This window comes from Microcaecilia unicolor, chromosome 3 (genome assembly GCF_901765095.1).
Source record: "Microcaecilia unicolor chromosome 3, aMicUni1.1, whole genome shotgun sequence".
Taxonomy (NCBI): domain Eukaryota; kingdom Metazoa; phylum Chordata; class Amphibia; order Gymnophiona; family Siphonopidae; genus Microcaecilia; species Microcaecilia unicolor.
This window is the reverse complement of record NC_044033.1, coordinates 189,020,742-189,044,957: the sequence shown is the minus strand read 5'-3', so window position 1 is coordinate 189,044,957 and position 24,216 is coordinate 189,020,742. Positions and strand designations below refer to the sequence as shown.

The window sequence follows — 24,216 nt, the reverse complement described above, 5'->3', positions numbered from 1 at the left end:
TAGTTTGCAAGGAGGGGAAGAAAGCATCTGGGCCCTCAGGCACTGCACGGTTGCCCATATGGTCAGTCCACCCCTGGGCAAGACCAATACAAAAAGCCAAGTAGCCCAGGTAGAATCGTGAGGGCAGCATCCCAGCCACGCCACCTCCACTAGACCCTTCAAAACACAGGTCATACTAGCAATAGCACAACAAAACTCCCAGGCATCCCGGAGACCCATCCAACTTAGCCTCCCCACCCCACCCCCTACCCAGCCATCCCAGTCCCCACCCGGCCCAGAGAGACACTTATACAAAAAAAAAAACCCAAACATATGTCCCAAGTACATTCAACCATCTCCACATTCCCTAATCAACACACACACTAGAAAAACCCCTTATGTACCCCAAGAACACCCCCGGAAATACCAAGTGCTTCACACCCTACTGGATATCACCCCCCCCCCTTGCCATGAACAAACCAGTGCAGAATAACAACAGCAATTATGCAATCAAAGAAAAACAGAAACAGAGCGAAAGCAGAAGCCAGCACGCCCACAAACCAACAGTAAGTTCCAGCTTCACCATCCTGAAAGGAAAATGGGTTATGTAAAAAAGAAAAGGAGCCCCCCCCCCCCCCCAGCGGTACACCAGGACACACAATCCCAATAGGCCTGGCAGAGAGAAAGAGCACTTCCAAAAGTGAATCCAGAACACAGGCCCCATCAACATCTGTCCAAACACATCTTGTGCCCTGGTCTCCAGCAAATACAATTACCCGAAGAGAAAAATAACATAACATAGTAGATGACTACTACTACTACTACTACTAAGCATTTCTATAGCGCTACAAAGCATACGCAGCGCTGCACAAACATAGAAGAAAGACAGTCCCTGCTCAAAGAGCTTACAATCTAATAGACAAAAAATAAATAAAGTAAGCAAATCAAATCAATTAATGTGAACGGGAAGGAAGAGAGGAGGGTAGGTGGAGGCGAGTGGTTACAAGTGGTTACGAGTCAAAAGCAATGTTAAAGAGGTGGGCTTTCAGTCTAGATTTAAAGGTGGCCAAGGATGGGGCAAGACGTGGGGGCTCAGGAAGTTTATTCCAGGCGTAGGGTGCAGCGAGACAGAAGGCGCGAAGTCTGGAGTTGGCAGTAGTGGAGAAGGGAACAGATAAGAAAGATTTATCCATGGAGCGGCGTGCACGGGAAGGGGTGTAGGGATGGACGAGTGTGGAGAGATACTGGGGAGCAGCAGAGTGAGTACATTTATAGGTTAGTAGAAGAAGTTTGAACAGAATGCGAAAACGGATAGGGAGCCAATGAAGGGTCTTGAGGAGAGGGGTAGTCTGAGTAAAGCAACCCTGGCGGACGATGAGACGGGCAGCAGAGTTTTGAACCGACTGGAGAGGGGAGAGGTGACTAAGTGGGAGGCCAGCAAAAAGCAAATTGCAGTAGTCTAAACGAGAGGTGACAAGGGTGTGGATGAGGGTTTTGATAGAGTGCTCGGAAAGAAAGGGGCGGATTTTACGGATGTTGTAAAGAAAGAAACGACAGGTCTTGGCAATCTGCTGGATATGAGCAGAGAAGGAGAGAGAAGAGTCAAAGATGACCCCAAGGTTTCGAGCTGAGGAGACAGGGAGAATGAGAGAGCCATCAACAGAAATAGAAAACGGGGGGAGCGGGGAGGTGGGTTTGGGGGGGAAAATGAGAAGCTCGGTTTTGGTCATATTTAATTTCAGGTGGCGTTGAGACATCCAGACAGCAATGTCAGACAAGCACGCTGAAACTTTGGTTTGGATGCAAGGTGAGATATCAGGGGTAGAAAGGTAGATTTGGGAGTCATCAGCATAGAGATGGTAGGAAAAGCCATGAGATGAGATTAATGAACCAAGGGAAGAAGTGTAGATAGAAAAGAGGAGGGGACCAAGAACAGAACCCTGAGGTACGCCGACAGGCAGAGGGATAGAAGTAGAAGAGGATCCACCAGAGTGAACACTAAAGGTGCGGAGGGAGAGGTAGGAAGAGAACCAGGAAAGGACAGAGCCCTGGAATCCAAGTGAGGACAGGGTATCGAGAAGTATGCTGTGATCGACAAGTGTCAAAAGCAGCGGAAAGATCAAGAAGAATGAGGATGGAATATTGACCTCTGGATTTAGCCAGTAATAGGTCATTGGAGACTTTAGTAAGCGCAGTTTCGGTTGAGTGGAGAGGGTGAAAACCAGATTGTAGTGGGTCAAGAATAGCATGTGAGGAGAGAAAATCAAGGCAGCGGCGGTGAACAGCACGCTCAAGTAATTTGGAGAGAAAAGGAAGGAGGGAGATGGGTCGGTAATTAGAGGGACAAGTAGGGTCGAGTGAAGGCTTCTTAAGGAGAGGTGTGACCACAGCATGTTTAAAGGCAGCGGGGACAGTCGCAGTGGAAAGTGAGAGGTTGAGAATGTGACAGATAAAAGGAATAAGAGCAGGAGAGATGGCATTAAGAAGGTGGGTGGGAATGGGATCAGAGGAACAGGTGGTACATTTTGAGGAAGAAAGGAGAAGTGTAGTTTCCTCAATAGTAACTTCAGGAAAGGAGGAAAGGGAATGAGGGGAAGGAGAGAGAGGGGAACGGACTAGTGGAGGGAGAGGTGGTGAGGTAGAGAAAGCAAGGTTTAACTTTTCAACCTTGTTGTGAAAGAATTCAGCAAGGGTCTGAGGAGATAATGAAGGGGGAGTTGGGGGAGGGGGCACCTTGAGGAAAGAGTTCAATGTGGTGAAGAGAAGTCGAGGATTAGAGCCAAGAGAGTTGGTCAGTTGGATATAATAATCCTGTTTGGCACGTAAAAGAGCAGATTGGAAGGAGGTCAGCATGAACTTAAAGTGTAAGAAATCAGCAAGGGCCCGAGATTTCCACCAGAGGCGTTCGGCGGAGCGGGTACAGGAACGTAGGTAGCGGATATTAGAAGTCAGCCAAGGTTGGGGTTTTGTACGTCTTACAGGGCGGGTCATCAAAGGTGCAAGAGTGTCTAAGGCAGAGGATAGAGTATTGTTGTAAGAAGAAACAGCCTCGTTGACAGACATGGATGGTGCCACAGTAGAGAGGAGGTTTGAAACATGGGAGGATAGAGATGAAGGGTCAATATCGTGAAGATTCCTAGATAAATTAGATAAGATAGGACGGGACTGGGAGGGAGGAGATTTAAGTGTGAAAGTTATAAGATGGTGATCAGAGGAGGGAAGATCAGAGGCAAGGAAACTAGAAGGTGAACAGTTGGAGGAGAAGATGAGATCAAGACAGTGACCATTTTGATGAGTGGGGGAGGTGGAGCATAGTTGGAAATTAAAGGAGGACGTTAAAGCGAGTAACTTGGAAATATAAGAGTTGGAAGGATCATTAGCAGGAATATTAAAGTCACCAAGGATGAGAGAGGGGGAGGAAGGATCATGGAAGAAGGCAAGCCAGGCGTCAAAGTCACTGAGAAAGGATGAAAGGGACTTATGAGGGGGACGATAAATGACCGCTATTCAAAGAGGCAGAGGAGAGAAAAGGCGGATAGAGTGGACTTCAAAGGAGGAAAAACAGTGAGATTGAGGTGGAAGAAGGGGTTGAAATCTGGAGGAGGGAGAGAGAAGTAGTCCAACACCGCCCCCACGGCCAGCAGGGCGAGGAGTATGTGAAAATAGATAACCGCCATGGCACAGGGCTGCGACTGAAGCAGAGTCATCAGGGCAGAGCCAGGTTTCTGTTATGGCGAGCAGATGGAGGTGACGTGAGATAAAGAGGTCCTGGATATAGGGGACTTTGTTACAGATAGACGGCAGAAAAAGACCTGCACGGTCCATCCAGTCTGCCCAACAAGGTAACTCATATTTGCTACTTTTTGTGTATACCCTACTTTGATTTGTACCTGTGCTTTTCAGGGCACAAACCGTATAAGTCTGCCTAGCACTATCCCCGCCTCCCAACCACCATAAGGTCGACAATGCTGTCAACACACACAAATCAAGCAAGTAAGACAGCTTATCCGGGACCACTGAAGTCTGCCACTCCAGGAAGGCCTTTAATGCCTCTGGTGTCTCCAGAAACTAAGACTTACTGTCATGTACTATGCGCACTCGCACAGGATATTGAAAGAAAAATGTAATTCCTTTGTCGAGCAGCTGGGAGCAGTAAGGAGAGAGACGCGTCCGCAACTCTGATACTCGTGAAGAAACAGAAGCCTCGAGCCCTGGAACATTACTTCCTTGTGTTGCTGGTACTTTGCCAGAAGCTGGGCCTTCTCCACGTAGTTGAGGATGCAGGTAACAACTAGACGGGGTCGAGTGTTCTGATCACAAAGCATGCCTATACGATGGACCCGCTCGACCCGCAGCCTCTGACCATCCACATTCAGGCCAGGCTCCCGAGGGAGCCAAGTCTCTACCTGATCCCAAAGCTCTTTCTCCTTTACCCCCCTGGGCAGTCTAACAATGCAGATGTTGCAGTACCTCCTGTTTTCCTAATTATCGTCCCGCTCCTCTAATAACTTGCAGTTGCTCTTGTCGGGAGACCCTGTCCTCTGCTTGCTGGATGTGTGCTGCATGTGCCACCATGCTCTCGTTAAGTTCATTCAGTCACATGTAACTTGGAGAGTCTATCATCCAAGATGTTGGCCATGTTCCTTGTGATTTCTTTTATTGCTGCCTCCTGACGCGCCATCACATGAGGGTCCCGAGCTCCCTTAGGTGATCCGCTCTCCGTTGCCAGCTTGGCTGTGTAGATGCACCCGTGTTCTCTAGCAGGAAATGGAGTCTTGGAGGGCATATCCTGTTCGGCGCTCCACCACCAAAACGCACCCGCTGACTGCATACACCTATAGGTGTCTAGTACAGTTCACCAGCATCTGCTCAGGTCGCAACCACCACGTGATCCCCTCCTCGTCTTCTTTTCCTTCTCTACATCTGTCTGCCACTGATCTCTCTTTTCATGGTTTTTCTTCTCCATTTTTCTCTCCTCTGCATTTGTATCTGCTCATTTGATTTTCCACTAATTATTCCTTTTTCTCACCCTCTTCAGCTCTCATCCACCTACCAGCTTTTCCCAACTCCCTCTCATCCCCTTTCCAATACTCCCATTGCCCTCTCCTTTCCCAGTTTCCTATCCGCTCCCTAGTCCTCCTTTTCTATCCTTGGTGCTCACTCTCTCAACCCTCACCTACCCTCCACTGCCTCACCAGTCCAGTTCCATCCCTGCCTCTCTTTACTTCCCACCAGGCTATTCTCTCTTTTACCCTCTACCCCATCTCCCATTGCCTCTCTTTTACCATTATTTTAACCCTATTTCACTCTCATTCAACCCCTTCAGAGACCCATCCCCTTTCCCAATACTCCCATCCCGTTTCAATGCCTTTCACCCTCTCTCCTGTCTTCCAGGTTATTCACATTATGTCCCAACCTTTTCCCACACTTTCTCCCCTATCTCTTACCCCTCCCCCCATTTCACTTATTTACCCATCAACACACCCCCAACTCATACTTACCAATTACCAGGTCTTCCATGGAATTCAGGCAAAAATTGAAGAATAGAAATTGATTATCTAAAAATATATTAGTCATAAAACCCACTCAGATGCGGTCACAAAGCTTTGAAATTTCAACCAAGGACTACTGAAAAATCTACGGACCGCATCACACAAAATTTGAAACAGGAAAGAATATGTGCAATAAAATAAATCAACTTCTGATGAGGTAAAGGTTTTAACTGATAATATCCTGTTATCTGTCAAGCTAAATTCATCAATTTATTTATTTATTCGGATTTAGCTTGCATCTTTTTTAGAAGTAGCTCAAGGTGAGTTACACTGAAGTACACTAGGTGTTTCCACTTTGTTCCCCTCCTTCCACCCCAAGCCACACGGCACCCCAAATGAGCAAAATCTGCTCATCCCCCCTCCCTAACTTTCCCAATGTATCTACCAAACACGAACCTTCTTTTACCACAACAACACCTGTATTTGTTCTTACCGCAACTGGCGAACGCCGTTGCGTTACCATGTAAGCCACACTGAGCTTGCAAATAGGTGGGAAAATGTGGGATACAAATGAAACAAATAAATAAATACACTGGACTGGACTGTATGTCCATTCTCCACATAGTCATTAACAGGACTAGGCCTCTTTGCAAAACCTTATACCTCTGTCTCCTTCAATCCCAATAAGCCAGGTGCTTCAATCAATAAACAAACATGGTCTTCAGTGGATAATTGGATTGTATGTCCTGCTCCTACAGACAGGCAGGTCTCAACATCTCTAACAAGGTCTGCACTCACTGCCTCAGAATGATGATTAGCACCCTGGCCAACCTGCATTCATCCCCGCTGGATGAGATCTGTAAGGCCGCCATCCATGCTTCTACCAAACAGTACTGCCTCGATCATCTAGCATAGATCCATAGCTCTTTTGGGCACACATTTTTACAGACTGTACTATCATCCCCTGCTCTGTTGTAGCTACCAGTTGCTACTTTTCCACTGATCTATACACCCTGCCCACTGTTCTTAGCAAGTCTGAATGTTTTGTCACCTGAAAATAAAAGTGTTGTATGTACACTTGCTGTGAAACAGGGAAAATGAGAAGTGACAATTAATAAGAGTATAAATCAACACAAAAAAATTAAAATTTGAGATATTAAACAGTAATGTGGTTAAGTATCAAACAACAGTTTGGGGACCTCCAGCAAAAGGACAGAAGATCTTGTGCAGAAAGAGAACAGCTGGACACAGGTCACCAGATCCTGTAAATTCAACCCCCCAACTCCATCTTCCGTTGAACTGAAGAATCGGTTTGCAGCCCTGGAGGCAGAAGAGCTGAAAACATCTCTAGAACAGGAGGAAACAACGATCACAAATCTCAAAGACGTGGGAGCAGTGACCATTAAGAAGTGAAAGGTAGTTGTGGTTGGTGATTCTCTTCTGAGTGGTACTGAGATGCCCATCTGCCAATCGGACATGATGTCCAGGGAGGTGTGTTGTCTTCATGGTGCAAAGATTCAAAATGTAGCGGAAAGACTGCCTAGACTCATCAAGCCTGACTACTATCCTACGCTGCTCATCCATGTTGGCACAAATGATACTGCTAGGTATCCTACTGAAAATATCAAAAGTGAATTCAAGGCTCTGGGTCAGAGGGTGAAGCACCTAGGTGCGCAGTGTTCTCATAGATCCTTCCTGTTGAAGGTAAAGGCCAAATGAGGGAAGCTCACGTCCTGGAGCTAAATGTGTGGTTGCGTGATTGGTGCCAACGTGAGCACTTCAGATTCCTATACCATGGGATGATTTTCCAAGGGTTACTGAGCGGTGATGGTGTTCATCTTTCAAGAAAGAGACAAGGTGTCTTCAGTAACAAATTGGCTAAAGAACTAAAGAGGGCTTTAAACTAAATTTGCTGGGGATGGGAGAGAAAAGCTCCAAAGTCATTAATAACCCTCAAGAAGGTACATAAGTACATAAGTAGATAAGTAGTGCCATACTGGGAAAGACCAAAGGTCCATCTAGCCCAGCATCCTGTCACCGACAGTGGCCAATCCAGGTCAAGGGCACCTGGCACGCTCCCCAAACATAAAAACATTCCAGACAAGTTATACAGTGGGGGAAATAAGTATTTGATCCCTTGCTGATTTTGTAAGTTTGCCCACTGACAAAGACATGAGCAGCCCATAATTGAAGGGTAGGTTATTGGTAACAGTGAGAGATAGCACATCACAAATTAAATCCGGAAAATCACATTGTGGAAAGTATATGAATTTATTTGCATTCTGCAGAGGGAAATAAGTATTTAATCCCTCTGGCAAACAAGACCTAATACTTGGTGGCAAAACCCTTGTTGGCAAGCACAGCGGTCAGACGTCTTCTGTAGTTGATGATGAGGTTTGCACACATGTCAGGAGGAATTTTGGTCCACTCCTCTTTGCAGATCATCTCTAAATCATTAAGAGTTCTGGGCTGTCGCTTGGCAACTCGCAGCTTCAGCTCCCTCCATAAGTTTTCAATGGGATTAAGGTCTGGTGACTGGCTAGGCCACTCCATGACCCTAATGTGCTTCTTCCTGAGCCACTCCTTTGTTGCCTTGGCTGTATGTTTTGGGTCATTGTCGTGCTGGAAGACCCAGCCACGACCCATTTTTAAGGCCCTGGCGGAGGGAAGGAGGTTGTCACTCAGAATTGTACGGTACATGGCCCCATCCATTCTCCCATTGATGCGGTGAAGTAGTCCTGTGCCCTTAGCAGAGAAACACCCCCAAAACATAACATTTCCACCTCCATGCTTGACAGTGGGACGGTGTTCTTTGGGTCATAGGCAGCATTTCTCTTCCTCCAAACACGGCGAGTTGAGTTCATGCCAAAGAGCTCAATTTTTGTCTCATCTGACCACAGCACCTTCTCCCAATCACTCTCGGCATCATCCAGGTGTTCACTGGCAAACTTCAGACGGGCCGTCACATGTGCCTTCCGGAGCAGGGAGACCTTGCGGGCACTGCAGGATTGCAATCCGTTATGTCGTAATGTGTTACCAATGGTTTTCGTGGTGACAGTGGTCCCAGCTGCCTTGAGATCATTGACAAGTTCCCCCCTTGTAGTTGTAGGCTGATTTCTAACCTTCCTCATGATCAAGGATACCCCACGAGGTGAGATTTTGCGTGGAGCCCCAGATCTTTGTCGATTGACAGTCATTTTGTACTTCTTCCATTTTCTTACTATGGCACCAACAGTTGTCTCCTTCTCGCCCAGCGTCTTACTGATGGTTTTGTAGCCCATTCCAGCCTTGTGCAGGTGTATGATCTTGTCCCTGACATCCTTAGACAGCTCCTTGCTCTTGGCCATTTTGTAGAGGTTAGAGTCTGACTGATTCACTGAGTCTGTGGACAGGTGTCTTTCATACAGGTGACCATTGCCGACAGCTGTCTGTCATGCAGGTAACGAGTTGATTTGGAGCATCTACCTGGTCTGTAGGGGCCAGATCTCTTACTGGTTGGTGGGGGATCAAATACTTATTTCCCTCTGCAGAATGCAAATAAATTCATATACTTTCCACAATGTGATTTTCCGGATTTAATTTGTGATGTGCTATCTCTCACTGTTACCAATAACCTACCCTTCAATTATGGGCTGCTCATGTCTTTGTCAGTGGGCAAACTTACAAAATCAGCAAGGGATCAAATACTTATTTCCCCCACTGTACCTAAAAATGCGGAATTTTTCCAAGTCCATTTAATAGCGGTCTATGGACTTGTCCTTTAGGAATCTATCTAACCCCTTTTTAAACTCCGTCAAGCTAACCGCCCGTACCACGTTCTCCGGCAACGAATTCCAGAGTCTAATTACACGTTGGGTGAAGAAACATTTTCTCCGATTCGTTTTAAATTTACCACACTGTAGCTTCAACTCATGCCCTCTAGTCCTAGTATTTTTGGATAGCGTGAACAGTCGCTTCACATCCACCCGATCCATTCCACTCATTATTTTATACACTTCTATCATATCTCCCCTCAGCCGTCTCTTCTCCAAGCTAAAAAGCCCTAGCCTTCTCAGCCTCTCTTCATAGGAAAGTCGTCCCATCCCCACTATCATTTTCGTCGCCCTTCGCTGTACCTTTTCCAATTCTACTATATCTTTTTTGAGATACGGAGACCAGTACTGAACACAATACTCCAGGTGCGGTCGCACCATGGAGCGATACAACGGCATTATAACATCCGCACACCTGGACTCCATACCCTTCCTAATAACACCCAACATTCTATTCGCTTTCCTAGCCGCAGCAGCACACTGAGCAGAAGGTTTCAGCGTATCATCGACGACGACACCCAGATCCCTTTCTTGATCCGTAACTCCTAACGCGGAACCTTGCAAGACGTAGCTATAATTCGGGTTCCTCTTACCCACATGCATCACTTTGCACTTGTCAACATTGAACTTCATCTGCCACTTGCACGCCCATTCTCCCAGTCTCGCAAGGTCCTCCTGTAATCGTTCACATTCCTCCTGCGACTTGACGACCCTGAATAATTTTGTGTCATCGGCGAATTTAATTACCTCACTAGTTATTCCCATCTCTAGGTCATTTATAAATACATTAAAAAGCAACGGACCCAGCACAGACCCCTGCGGGACCCCACTAACTACCCTCCTCCACTGAGAATACTGGCCACGCAATCCTACTCTCTGCTTCCTATCTTTCAACCAGTTCTTAATCCATAATAATACCCTACCTCCGATTCCATGACTCTGCAATTTCTTCAGGAGTCTTTCGTGCGGCACTTTGTCAAACGCCTTCTGAAAATCCAGATATACAATATCAACCGGCTCCCCATTGTCCACATGTTTGCTTACCCCCTCAAAAAAATGCATTAGATTGGTGAGGCAAGACTTCCCTTCACTAAATCCGTGCTGACTTTGTCTCATCAGTCCTTGTTTTTGTATATGCTCTGCAATTTTATTCTTAATAATAGCCTCCACCATCTTGCCCGGCACCGACGTCAGACTCACCGGTCTATAATTTCCCGGATCTCCTCTGGAACCCTTCTTAAAAATCGGAGTAACATTGGCTACCCTCCAGTCTTCCGGTACTACACTCGATTTTAGGGACAGATTGCATATTTCTAACAGTAGCTCCGCAAGTTCATTTTTTAGTTCTATTAATACTCTGGGATGAATACCATCAGGTCCCGGTGATTTACTACTCTTCAGCTTGCTGAACTGACCCATTACATCCTCCAAGGTTACAGAGAATTCGTTTAGTTTCTCCGACTCCCCCGCTTCAAATATTCTTTCCGGCACCGGTGTCCCCCCCAAATCCTCCTCGGTGAAGACCGAAGCAAAGAATTCATTTAATTTCTCCGCTACGGCTTTGTCCTCCCTGATCGCCCCTTTAACACCATTTTCGTCCAGCGGCCCAACCGACTCTTTGGCCGGTTTCCTGCTTTTAATGTATCTAAAAAAATTTTTACTATGTATTTTTGCTTCCAACGCTAATTTCTTCTTAAAGTCCTTTTTTGCCCTCCTTATCTCCGCTTTGCATTTGGCTTGGCATTCCTTATGATCTATCCTGTTACTTTCAGTTGGTTCTCTTCTCCACTTTCTGAAGGATTGTTTTTTGGCTCTAATGACTTCCTTTATCTTACTGTTTAGCCACGCCGGCTGACGTTTAGTCTTTTTTCCCTTTTTTCTAATACGTGGAATATATTTGTCCTGAACCTCCAGGATGGTGTTTTTAAACAGCATCCACGCCTGACGCAAGTTTTTTACTCTGCGAGCTGCTCCTTTCAGTCTTTTTTTCACCATTTTTCTCATTTTGTCGTAATCACCTTTTCTATAGTTAAACGCTAGCGTACTTGATTTCCTAGTTTCACTTCCTTCAATGCCAATATCAAAACCGATCATATTATGATCACTGTTATCAAGCGGCCCTCGTACCGTTACCCCCTGCACTAGATCATGAGCACCACTAAGGACTAAGTCTAGTATTTTTCCTTCTCTTGTCGGCTCCTGAACTAGCTGTTCCATGAAGCTGTCCTTGATTTCATCAAGAAATCTTATGTCCCTTGCGTGTACAGATGTTACATTAACCCAGTCTATATGCGGGTAATTGAAATCCCCCATTATTATTGTGTTGCCCAGTTTGTTTGCGTCCCTGATTTCCTTTAACATTTCCGCATCCGTCTGTTCGTCCTGGCCAGGCGGACGGTAGTACACTCCTATCACTATCCTTTTCCCCTTTGCACATGGAATTTCAATCCACAGTGATTCCAAGGAGTGTTTTGTTTCCTGCAGAATTTTCAATCTATTTGATTCAAGGCTCTCGTTAATATACAATGCTACCCCTCCACCAATCCGATTCACCCTATCACTACGATATAATTTGTACCCCGGTATGACAGTGTAAGAAATCAAATACCTTTATAGAAAGCGGAAAAAAGAGTAACATCTGGAGAGCCTTGCATATCAGTGCCCATTAGTATGGGAAATACATTTCTAGATCTAGAGGCTGTAATGATAAAAGCAGACTTGGATTTAGTGGCAGACATGGAGAGGTGATTCACGGAGAACCGTGACTGGGGTATAGTTATACCTGGTTATAATATATTCAGGAAGAACAGGGTTGACAAAAAAAAGTTGAGGTATGGCATTATACGGCAGGACATATAGGGTAAGGAAAAAGCGCTGTGGGTCAAACATTGAGGAAAAGGAAAACGTATTTACATTGGTGTAATATACAGGTTATCTTCACAGTCAGAAGAAACGGACAAAGACTTAATTGAAGACATCCACAAGACAGCTAGGAAAAGGGAAGTACTACGGATAGGTGATTTTAATATACCGGATGTCGATTGGGGCATTCCTGCTGCACGGTCATCTAGAAGCAAAGAGATCTTGGATTCTCTACAGGAAGAATTGTTTCAGCAGCGGGTAATGGAACCGACGAGGGATGGAGTTATTTTAGATCTGATGCTTAAATCAAGGAAAATGTTTCTGATGTTAAGGTGGAAGATCATTTAGCATCTAGTGATCACTGAATGGTTGGTTCAATATTAAAACAAAAGAGGAGATGGCTTACGCGAGATTGAAGGTCCTATATTAAAAAAAAAAACAAAAAAAACCAACAACTAAATTTGCCGTGATGAGGGGATTTCTCAAGGAACAGTTGGTTGGATGGAAGCAGTTGAAGAAAGTAGAACAGCAGTGGGTGAAACTGAAAGCAGCTATTTTAAAGGTGACAAACCTTTATTTTAGAAAATTACATAAATAAATAAGAGGAAAATAAGGTCGCTCTGGTTGTCGAATGTAGTAGCTGAAAGGTAAGGGAAAGAAGGTTAGCCTTCTCAGGTTACAAGATGACTCAGAAAGAGGGAGACGGCAGAAATATCTGGAAAAGCTAAGGGAAGCTGGAAAAGTTGTTAGGAAAGATAAGAGGCAAATAAAAGAAAAGATAGCTGATACGGTAAAATTGGGGGACAAGACATTTTTCAGATATGTGACAGGAGGAATTGCCATAATAGCATTGTGAGGGTCAAAGATGAGGAAGGAGAAATAAGTAGAAGCTGATAAGGATAAAGCTGAACTGCTTAACAATTATTTCTATTCTGTGTTCACAGATGAAAGGCTGAGGGAAGGACCACAGCAAACAAATGCAAATGGGGATGGATGTATGGTAGACCAGGACCGATTCACAGAAGACTGTGTTTGTGAGGTTTTACTAAACTAAAAGTAGACAAAGCGATGAGGCCTGATTGGATACATCTGAGGGTGCTCAAGGAACTCAGAGAAGTCTTGGTGGCAATGCTTCCTTGGAGGTGGATGTGGTCCCTCTGCACAAGAGCGGAAGAAGGAGGTTGGGAATTACAGACCTGTCAGTCTGACCTCGGTGTAAGTAAACTAATGAAAATGTTTCTAAAGTGCAGGATTGTGAGGTTTCTTGAATAGAACGGACTGCAGAACCCGAGACAGCATGGCTTCACTAAAGGCAGGTCATGTCAGACAAATCTGATTGATTTCTTTGATTGGGTGATCAGAGAGATGTGGGAGATGTGCTAGATGTGGTGTACTTAGATTTTAGCAAAGCCTTCAACACGGTTCCACACAAGTGACTGATAAAGAGGACACCCCGGAGGGTGTGGATAGCATGAGGAAGGATCTGGCGAAGCTTGAAGAATGGTCCAAAAATTGGCAACTCACATTTACATAAGTACATAAGTATTGCCATACTGGGAAAGACCAAAGGTTCATCGAGCCCCGCATCCTGTTTCCAACAGTGGCCAATCCAGGTCACAGATACACGGCAAGGTCTCAAAAATGTACAAAACATTTTATACTGCTTATCCCAGAAATAGTGGATTTTCCCCATTTAATAACGGTCTATGGACTTTTCCTTTAGGAAGCCATCCAAACCTTTTTTAAACTCCACTAAGCTAACCGCCTTTACCACATTCTCTGGCAACGAATTCCAGAGTTTAATCACACGTTGAGTGAAGAAAACGTTTCTCCGATTCGTTTTAAATTTACTACATTGTAGCTTCATCGCAAGCCCCCTATTCCTAGTATTTTTGGAAAACATTAACAGACACTTCACATCTACCCGTTCAACTCCACTCATTATTTTATAGACCGCTATCATATCTCCCCTCTGCCACCTTTTTCCTAAGCTGAAGACACCCCCGGATGAAGCGCGACCCCCCCCCCCGGGGGGGGGGGGGGGGTGCTGCGCCTGTCCTTCGTTCGTTCCATGCTCCCTCTGCCCTGGAACAGGAAGTAACCTGTTCCGGGGCAGAGGGAGCATGGAACGAACGAAGGACAGGCACGCGTGTGCGGCACCCCCCCACCAGCGGCGTGCACCCGGGGTGGACCGCCCCCACCTTGGTACGCCACTGTATAGAGCATTTCCGAGCCTGATGCAAGGTAGCAATGACTGAATCAGAATAACCTTTTGTCTCAACCGAGCCCTTTCAATGACCAAGCCATAAGACTAAAGGGGAACAGATCCTGCAAGAGCACCGGACATCGCTTCACTAGGCTGTGTACCTGTGGAAGACTGAAAGATCCCCGTTCAACAGTCGAATCAGGTCCAAGTGCCACAGCCTCCATGGCCAATCCGGGGCTTACGGGAATTATTACACCCTGCTGCAATGCGATCCTTTTCAACATGTGGCCTACCATGGGCTAAGGAGGAAGACATAAGTAGATGTGTTTTCAGGACAGGGCTGCCTTAAGGCATCGATCCCCATCCCCGGTTCTTTTCAATGGCTGAAGGACATGGCATTCCTTTTAGTCGCTATCAAGTCCAGAAGCGGAGAACCCCATCAGTCCACTATCAGCTGAAAAACCTGGCTGGATAGTCCCCATTCTCCCGGGTCCAAGGAGTTCCTGATGAGAAAGTCCACCTCCACGTTCAAGGACCCAGAGATGTGAGCTGCTGACAAGCAGAGAAGATTTTTCTCTGCCCAACTCATGAAGGATGCTGCCTCCACCGCCACTGGATGGCTACACGTCCCTCCTTGCTGACTTGGACCAGGGCCCCCGCCAAAAAGGAAGCAAGGCTGCATAAGGCATTCAGCACTGCCCTGAGTTCCAAGTGATTTATCGACCACTGAGACACCTGTTCCATCCAGGTTTCCTGTGCCAGATGGAACTTGTAATGAGCTCCCCAACCCGACTTGTGCTGTCCATTGTCACAACCTCCCATTGTATTATCAGAAAGGGAGCTCTGACGGTCAAATTCCTGGATGACAACCACCACTGCATACTCCATCTGGCAACCAGCGTCCAAGGAAGATGAAGGTCGTACTTCTGTGACACCGGAGACTAGTAGCTGAGAAAACACTCCTGTAATGGCCACACATGAGCCACTGCCCATGGCATCACTTCCATCACCGCTGTCATTGAACACAAAACCTGGACATAGTCCCAGACCCTGGACATGCCTTGACTAAAGAGTTGAATTCATTCATCCATTCATTGAATTTTTTTATTTATTTATTTTATTTTTAGAAGTCTTTACTGAGTATTGAGAGACATAACAAAGAACAAGCAAGCTACAAACAGACTACTACAATTCTCAAAACTGGAACAACAAAAGTGAATTTATACTTTCAAGATTTCTAACAAAGATTTTATTATCCTCCCCCTTTTTTTTTTTTAATGTTTAAATCATTTTTATTTGAACACAACAATAACAGAGTCGAAAGCATGTGTTTACAGATTTGCTAAGATACAACTTCAATTTTCAACAATCTCACATACCTTGAGTTATTTCTTTTTTGTTTCCATGCCTCCCTCCCCTATCTCCTGTGCAATATATTCGTCAGCTGAGACAACATAACAATCGACAAATAACATATCACATTTTCTGTCTCCATTCCTAAATCTTCATACCCTCTCCTCACCCGCCCTGTTCCAACCCCAGCCCAACTTCCTCTATCCTCTCCTACAATGCAAAAGGTTTTAAAATTTTAGCAGATAACTACGTGCTGCTGGTGTCATAGTGTCCCAAAACGGATGCCATCTCTGTTGAAATTTTTTCCCCAATCTTTGAGTCAAAGTCTTTGATGGCCATACGTTCTATATGCAACAAAGATACCATACGAGTCTGCCACTGTTGCCATGTAGGATACCGATATGACATCCATTCTGATAATATTGTCTGCTTGCCAACAATTATTGTTCGCAATGCAAATGCTGTATATCCTTTTCTGGGCCTTGTCCCCAGCTTAGGTTGTCCAAAGAGCAAAGAGAAATCATAGTGCCACTGCTGACCCCATATCCTGTTCACATTAAGTATAATCTGTTTCCAAAACTTCTGGATACCCACACAGGACCAGTACATGTGACCTAAAGTTGCTCCATCAGCGCCACACTTTGGACATTCTGCCCAGGGTGATAATCCCATATAAAATGCTCTCTTCGGTGGGATATGCAGACGTAAAGCCATCTTATACTGTAACTCCCAGTGTACCGCTAAGTCTGTGACTCATCGTATCTGCAAGATATGAGTTTTCAACTGCTGTGCCGTAACCACATCTTGCAAATCTGCTGACCACTGTTGCGCCAGTCTGTGATATTCTAACTCCAGGGCCGTGTCTCGTATGTGTCTATGATGATATGACATAGGCACCTTTTGTTGGGACTCCAGCGAAAAAGCCGTCGATAGCTCCTCCTGCACGTCCTCTGTCAGTGATGTCCATGGCAGGGATGATATATAGTGCTTTAATTGTCCATAATAAAAGTAATCCCTGTCTGGCAGGGTATATTCTTCTTGTAGGTCAGAGAACGGGCTAATTTTGCCCTCTCTAGTCACCACCTGGAGCAGGTACACAATGCCTTTACCTTTCCACCTCCGGAAAACATTATATAATTGTCCCGGGACAAAGGCGGGATTATCACATATAGTTAAATAAGGTGTTATCTTTGTCGAGAAATGGTGCAAATGGCACACCCATCCCCAAACTGCCTTCGCAGTGTTCATAATCCCAGAATATTTCAGGATATTTGGCATGGGTGTGCCAGTGCTATGCAAATAGTAACTAAAATGAATCCCCGGAGTTAAGCCCAGCTCCATGGATGTATTAGTGTAGTCACTTGTATGCCTATACCAGTCATTTATGTGCCTCATGCCACTAGCGATATTCAAAAACCGTATATTTAGAAGTCCCAGCCCCCCGTATTCCACTGGCATACTTAAAGAAGAAATTGGGAGGCGAGCGTTTTTCCCTTTCCAAAGGAACTGCTGTAAAATGCTGGTTCAAAAGCCGCTCATCCCTCCTTCTCAAGTATAATGGGACTGTTTGGAATATATAGATCCATCTCGGGGCAATGACCATGTTAAACAGTGCAATCCTCCCCAGCAAGGACACAGGGAGTGCGCTCCAAGCCTGCAGCCTCAGTTTAGTTTCACTAAGCAACTTTTGCAGGTTAAGTTCGCATAATTGGGTAAGACCTGCAGGGATGCGCACTCCCAAATATTTAATGAAATTCTCTTCCCAAGTGAGGGGGAATTTGGTTTTCCATCCTTGGTGTTCTCCCCGCACCACCTCCAGAGCTGACGACTTGGATAGATTTAGCTTAAAGCCCGAAATCCCACCAAATCTCTCTATTTCTTTTAACAATGTTTCCATGGAGCTAGGCGGATCCGTTATTGTTAACAGCAGGTCGTCAGCAAAGGCCAACACCTTTACAGTCTGGTCCGCCACTGGCACCCCTGAGATAGTTTCATGGCTCATTAATGTACGTAATAGTGGTTCTAGGGACATCACAAATAGGGCGGGGGAGAGGGGACAGCCCTGCCTGGTTCCCCTTATAATCTCAAACTCTTTCTCTCTTATCCCATTTACAAGCACACTTGCTCCCGGTCTACTGTAGAGCGTTTTAACTGCCTGTACAAACCAGCCCTTTATCCCCATCGCATTCATAGTCTGAAATAAGTATCCCCATCCCACCCTGTCGAACGCCTTTTCGGCGTCCATACTTACGACTACTGATGGTTCCTTCCTTTCTTGACAACTCGACATTGCCAACAATAAGCGACGGACATTCTGTGTTGCCTGCCTATTTCGCACAAATCCTACTTGCTCTGTATTAATCAATTTTAGTAGGTACTGTGCTAATCTTTTTGCAAGTATCCCTGCCAACAGTTTAGTATCAACATTTATTAACGATATTGGCCTGAAGTCCTCAGCTCTATTCAATGGCTTTCCTGGCTTAGGTATTAACGTGATTAAGGCCGAGTTTGCATATCTCGGAAATACCCCTTTCGCTATCACCTCTTCATAATATTCCAGCAGTGCTACTTGTGCCTCCTGGGGCAATGTTTTATAATATTCCCCTGTGTAGCCATCAGGGCCTGGCGTGGAGCGCTGCTTTAGCCCTTTGATTGCCTGTTCCTCGGGTGACAGTGTTGAGAGACCCGCCTTTGTTAAGTAATCTTGTACCAAGCTATCATTTGGTGGTGCATCAGACGAGTAGAGCGAGGTATAGTATCTGGTGAAAATTTGCCCTATTTCTTTTTGCATTAAAGTCTGCCTCTCTCATCCCGTAGGGCAGCTACCACCCGGGGTTCCCCCCAGTTCTTTATTACCCTAGTCAGCAGGCGCCCCGCCCTATTCCCAAAGCGTTGTAGCTTGTATTTATAATATATCGCTGATCTAGTCTCATTTTCATGAAGTAAGGTATTCAAAGTGATTTGTACTGCTTTCAAGTTCTCTAAATTATGTGGTGTGGGTCTATGCATATGGGTACTTAATACATTTCTTGATTAGCTTTCGAAGGTTGCCCTTTTCCGATCTGAGGAAGAAGGGCAACCTTCGAAAGCTAATCAAGAAATGTATTAAGTTATGTCCAATAAAAAAGGTATCATCTTATTTTCTTTTCCATGTTTTATTTTGTTTGATTTCTATTGACTTCCTAATGAGGGGAAGCGACAGCTTCAGCTGAGGACGTCCGTCCCTGCGACAGCAGTTGAGGATGTCCAAAATGTGGATGCTTCTGTGAGAAGGACATCCATGCCTTTGCATGACTACGATAACCTCTTTATTTATTTAGATTTTGGATCACAAGTAGCAGCAGTGGGATTTGAACCGACCATCTCTACATTGTAAGACCAGTGCTCTAACTACTAGGCCACTCTGCCACTCCTCCACTCCCTTGAAATTTGGCCATCCCTGTGGGAGGCAGTTGAGGACGTCCACGCCTTCGTTATGCCTCTGCTGACACACACATACCCCGCCCAGGGACCTGCATACTGCCCCCCCCCCCCCAGGGATGGCCAAATTTCAAGGGAGTGGAGTGGAGGAGTGGCCTAGTGGTTAGAGCACTGGTCTTGCAATCCAGAGGTGGCCGGTTCAAATCCCACTGCTGCTACAAAATCCAAATAAATAAAGAGGGTGTCGGAGTCATAGCAAAGGCATGGATGTCCTTCTTACAGAAACATCCACATTTTGGATGTCCTCAACTGCCGTTGCAGGGATGGATGTCCTCAACTGCATAGCAAAGGACATACTCTTAAAAAAAAGAAAAAAAACGACAAAAGTTTTTGAAGTTGTTTTTTTTTGGGGTGGGAGGTGGTTAGTGACCACTGGGAAAGTCAGGGGAGGTCATCTGGTCAGTTCAGGCACCTTTTTGATGCTTGGTCGTGAAAAAAAATGGACCAAGTCAGCCAAATGCTCGTCAGGGACGCCCTTCTTTTTTCCATTATTGGCCAAGGACGCCCATCTGTTAACCAAGCCCGTTCCCGCCTTCGGTACACTGCCGACACGCCCCCTTGAACTTTGGTCATCCCCGCGACGGAAAGCAGTTGAGGACGCCCAAAATTGGCTTTCGATTATGCCGATTTGGGCGACCTTAGGAGAAGGACGTCCATCTCCCGATTTGTGTAGAGGATGGGTGCCCTTCTCCTTCAAAAATAAGCAGGATAGTGAGTTGGTTGTGTTGGCCTCTGAGAAATTGCAACTGATCTGAGTATATATCATCTAACCGTAAGTGGAGGGCTTGGATTTCTCACAGAGTGGAAACCCATCGAGAGGATTTATGATTTTCCTCCAACTGGGTCTGCTGGGAAAGACACTTTGCCACTTCCACAAGTCTAGCATGCGCCCGTGAGCTTTTTGTAAGAAGAATCCTCTAGTTACAGCTTCTAGTTAGAGCATCCCAGACAACCACCAAAGAGGGGCCAGAGTTCAGGTTAATGTCAAGATATTCCCACAAGAGAGATCTATAACCAGCTAGGATGTTGTCCTCTCTCAGCAGAGCTGTATTCAAGGTCCACCGCCTATCTTTTTCCTCCTCGCGAAGAGACGGAAGTTGAACCCAAGTCGGAGCATGATCTGATATGGTAATAGGACCAATGTCTGAAAGCCCTCCCCCCTGTGCCAGAGAAATGTCAACTAGAAGGTGATCAATACGGGAGTAAGAGTCGTGGGAATGAGAATAGAAGGAATAGTCTTGATCAGTTGGATGATGCAGACGCCACAAATCACAAGTACCCAAGGTTTGCGCGAGTCCACTCAGAGCCTTGACAAATTTGAAGATGTGCTGCCGCCGACCATTTCCTCCGCGTCTCACGGGATTTCTGGCTTGCACGCACTGCAACACCCCAACGGAAGCCGGCAGGTCCCACAGCAGACCACCACTTAACTGCCACCACAGGAATCGCCATTCACCCTGTCACCAGCGCAGCATAATGTGTCTCAAGTGGTGAGTCAAGAACCCTCCCCTGCACCAAGTATAACTTGGAGCCCTCCAAGCAGTTCTGAGTCAAATTTTAGACTTATCAGTGCTGGCTACTCCACCCCCAAGATCACAGTCTCCAGAAGTCATACCACAGATGAGAAATGCTCAGGACTGATACTCTGTACCACACTTTCCAGAAAACCTCTTTCCTTCGCCTTTATTTTATTTTTTAAGGTTGCCTTACTGGAAAAGATCTCCACAGGAAACAGGGAAGAGGTGGAGGGAGGGAAGAAGCAAATTCACAAGACACCACAGACCGGGATCTGAAGACCTCCAGATATGACTGCAGATTCAAGCCATCCACAAAGCTCAACTGGGGGACCAGTTGACCAATTGGACCAGGAGCAAATAACTCAGAACCAGAAGATGAAAAGTGTGTCTATCCACCTGCTGAGGATAGAAAATACTGAAGAGCTGAACTGGATGCTAACAGAGATATGTCTCAGCTCAGTTTTCAGTTCTCCATCGCCACCTGCTGGCTGATGGATACAACTATCCCATAGGTTGTGCAATAGTGGGAAGCCAAGTAATAGAAAGAGACATTTAAATACCTACACGACATAAATGCACAGGAGGCTCTTTCAACTGAAAGGAGGCTCTGGAACAAGGGGGCATAGGATGAAGGTGAAAGAGGAGAGACTCAGAAATCACCTAAGAAAATACTTCTTCGTGGAAAGGGTTGTGAATTCGTGGAATGCCCTCCCGGTGGAAGTGGTAGAGATAAAAACACTATCTGAATTCAAGAGAGTTCAAGAAAAGTACATAGGATCTCTAAGGGAGTGATAGGGAGAGTAGATATCTAACAAAGATTTTTTTTTGAAGATAAGAAATTCTGTTTGATAGATTTTTGATAAATTGTGGCGTCCCACTTGGCTCTGCTTTGTTGGCTTTGCTTTTAACCTGTTTATGGCATCATTATGTTCAGTATTTCATGAGTTGAATGTGTCTTTCAGAATGTATGCTGATGATATACAATTCTTCTTTCCTGTTGAGGAGGAGATGCAGGATTTGAGTCTAAAAATAACATTCTTTTTGGACAAAATTGCAGAATGGATGGGTCAGCATAAACTGTCCCTTAATCTGGCCGACTGAAATTATGTATGTTGGTAGATTATTAAATTCTGCATTATCGACAGTTCTAACATATCAAGGAGTAAACTTTATAGTGAAATCTTGTCTTCAAATTTAGGAGTTGTGTCAGACTCAAATCTTGCAATGCAGAAACAAGTTGATAAGGTTATGTCCACATCCTTCTTTCAGCTTTGTGTGTTGAGTAGCTGAAAGGGATTTTGTCTGCTTCTGATTTTTGGACACTTGTGCAGAGCCTGATATTAACAAAAATTGATTACTGTAACTCACTGTATTTAGGGATGTCAGCTACAAGATTCCAGGCTCTGCAGGTTGTCCAGACTGCAGTAGTACGTCTGATTGTGGGAATTCAGAGATCTGCCCATATCACTCCAATTTTGAAAGAAGTGCACTGAGTGCCAGTGAAATACAGCATTATTTTTAAGGTGTTCTTTGATTCATCAGTGGATTTATGCTACTGCACCTGTGTATTGCTTAAATGTTTTGACTATTTTTTTTTAATATTCTTTTAAATACTCTTGACTAGTACAGAATCTGTGGAGTTGTCCTGAAATGGTTTTCTGCCTTCTTAAGATCTAGGTCATATTAAGTCAAACAATCTACTTTCTTCCATTTGATCTCTTGGCTGTGGGGTCCCTCAGGGTTCCACTCTTTCCCCCATCTTGTTTAATATTATGATGATACCTCTTGGTCATCTTTTAGAAAAACATGGTTTTTCGACATACATATATGCTGATGATGTCACCATTTATATCCTATCCTCTAAAGAATTACTTGACATAACTCACATGATTAGTCTAGGGATAAAAACTTATGGAATCACGGGCTTCTAATTTCAAACTAAACCTTAACACGGATAAAACTAAATTTCTAATTATAACTAACCCTCACCACCCTATAAATCTTAGAACAAAACCTATTCCCTTTAGTCATCAATGAAAATCTTGAGAGTCAGACTAGATTGTTTCCTCACCCTTGAAAACCAAGTCTCTATCACTCACTTTGGAAGCTAAAGAGATTGAGGCCATTTTTCTATAAATCTGTCTTTCATACTTTGGTTCAATCCCTTGTCCTCACCAAATTTGATTACTGCAATTCCATCTATTCTGGACTTAAAGACAGTCTTCTCAAAAAATTACAAACCGCTCAAAAAACCGCTGCTCACCTTACATGTATATCTCCTCGCTTCACCAAAGCCACTCCTCTTTTATATGAGCTACATTGGTTATCAATAAGAGATAGAATATCTTTCAAATTATGTGTTTTCATTCACCAAATCCTGTTTGGTCAAGCCCCATCATATATAACCTTATTGAACTACCCCCTTGTAATGTTGTTTCATCATCTACAGAATATCTTGTCTTACATTTCCCTATCTATAATTATGTGATACATTTAAATTCACTCTGATAATTTCTCCTATCAAGGCACCGAAATTTGGAATTCTATTCCTAAATCAAAGTTTACAGATGATTACCTAACTTTTAGAAGTTTTCTAAAAACACATTTCTTCAGTCTGGCCTTTCTGAATACAAAGAACTGTATTTGAATTTTACCCACACCCTTTTCTTAATCTCGTTTCCCATCTAGTCCTGCTATGATCACCTATCCACCCTTAATTATTTGTTTGTCCTTGAGATAGTCTAAATTGCTGGTTACTTACTGCACATGTATTAATTTGCTTCATTGTAATTTGTATTATATTCTGTACATTATTATGTTTTATTCACTTTATTGTTTGTTTGTTTGTAAGCCACATTGAACTTGAGTCTATTTCGGGCTAATGTGGGGTATAAATGTCGTGAATAAATAAATACATAAATATGTATCAACCAAGGTGAGCCTTATGCTCTGAAATGGGAAAACAATTATGTATGCCAGCTAGTACAACATATCGTTTTGCAGAAACTTGTACACATGCTTTTTCGATTGTTGGGCCTATTATGTGGAATAAGTTGCCAGAACATTTGTGACTGAGTGCAAATAGACAACGGTGTAAGAAATACCTGAAAACTCATTGTTTTGTGAAGGCTTTCCTGGAAGGGTGACTGGACTCAAGTACTTTGAGAGATGAACTCAAATTAGTTTTGAGAATTGTCAGAGGAGCGATTGATATGTTGTATTTTTTGTCAATATTTTTAAAACATAAATGATTGTAACCCGCTTTGGTTACAAGTGTAATATAAATTTGGAAAAATAATAATAGATGGTATGGATAGGCAGACTAGATAAAAAAAAATGTAAGCAGATAAAGACCATTTGGCCTATGTTTTTATGATATCCTTGAGGAACCCATTACAGGTAAGCAACTTCACACTACCTTGTTTAGCCCATGCAAATGCAATTGGCATGTTGATAAAAGGAAAAAGGCTAGTGTAATTTTTATTATTAGTAGCAGCTATTGTAAGTAAATCTGA

The 24,216-nt window shown here is 44.5% G+C and overlaps 1 protein-coding gene across 1 annotated transcript in view; it reads right to left on the bottom strand.

Moving 5' to 3' along the window:
* The window catches only part of KMT2D (lysine methyltransferase 2D), a 591,638-nt gene that overhangs the window by 157,558 nt on the left and 409,864 nt on the right, over positions 1-24,216 (bottom strand). The window lies entirely within an intron of this gene.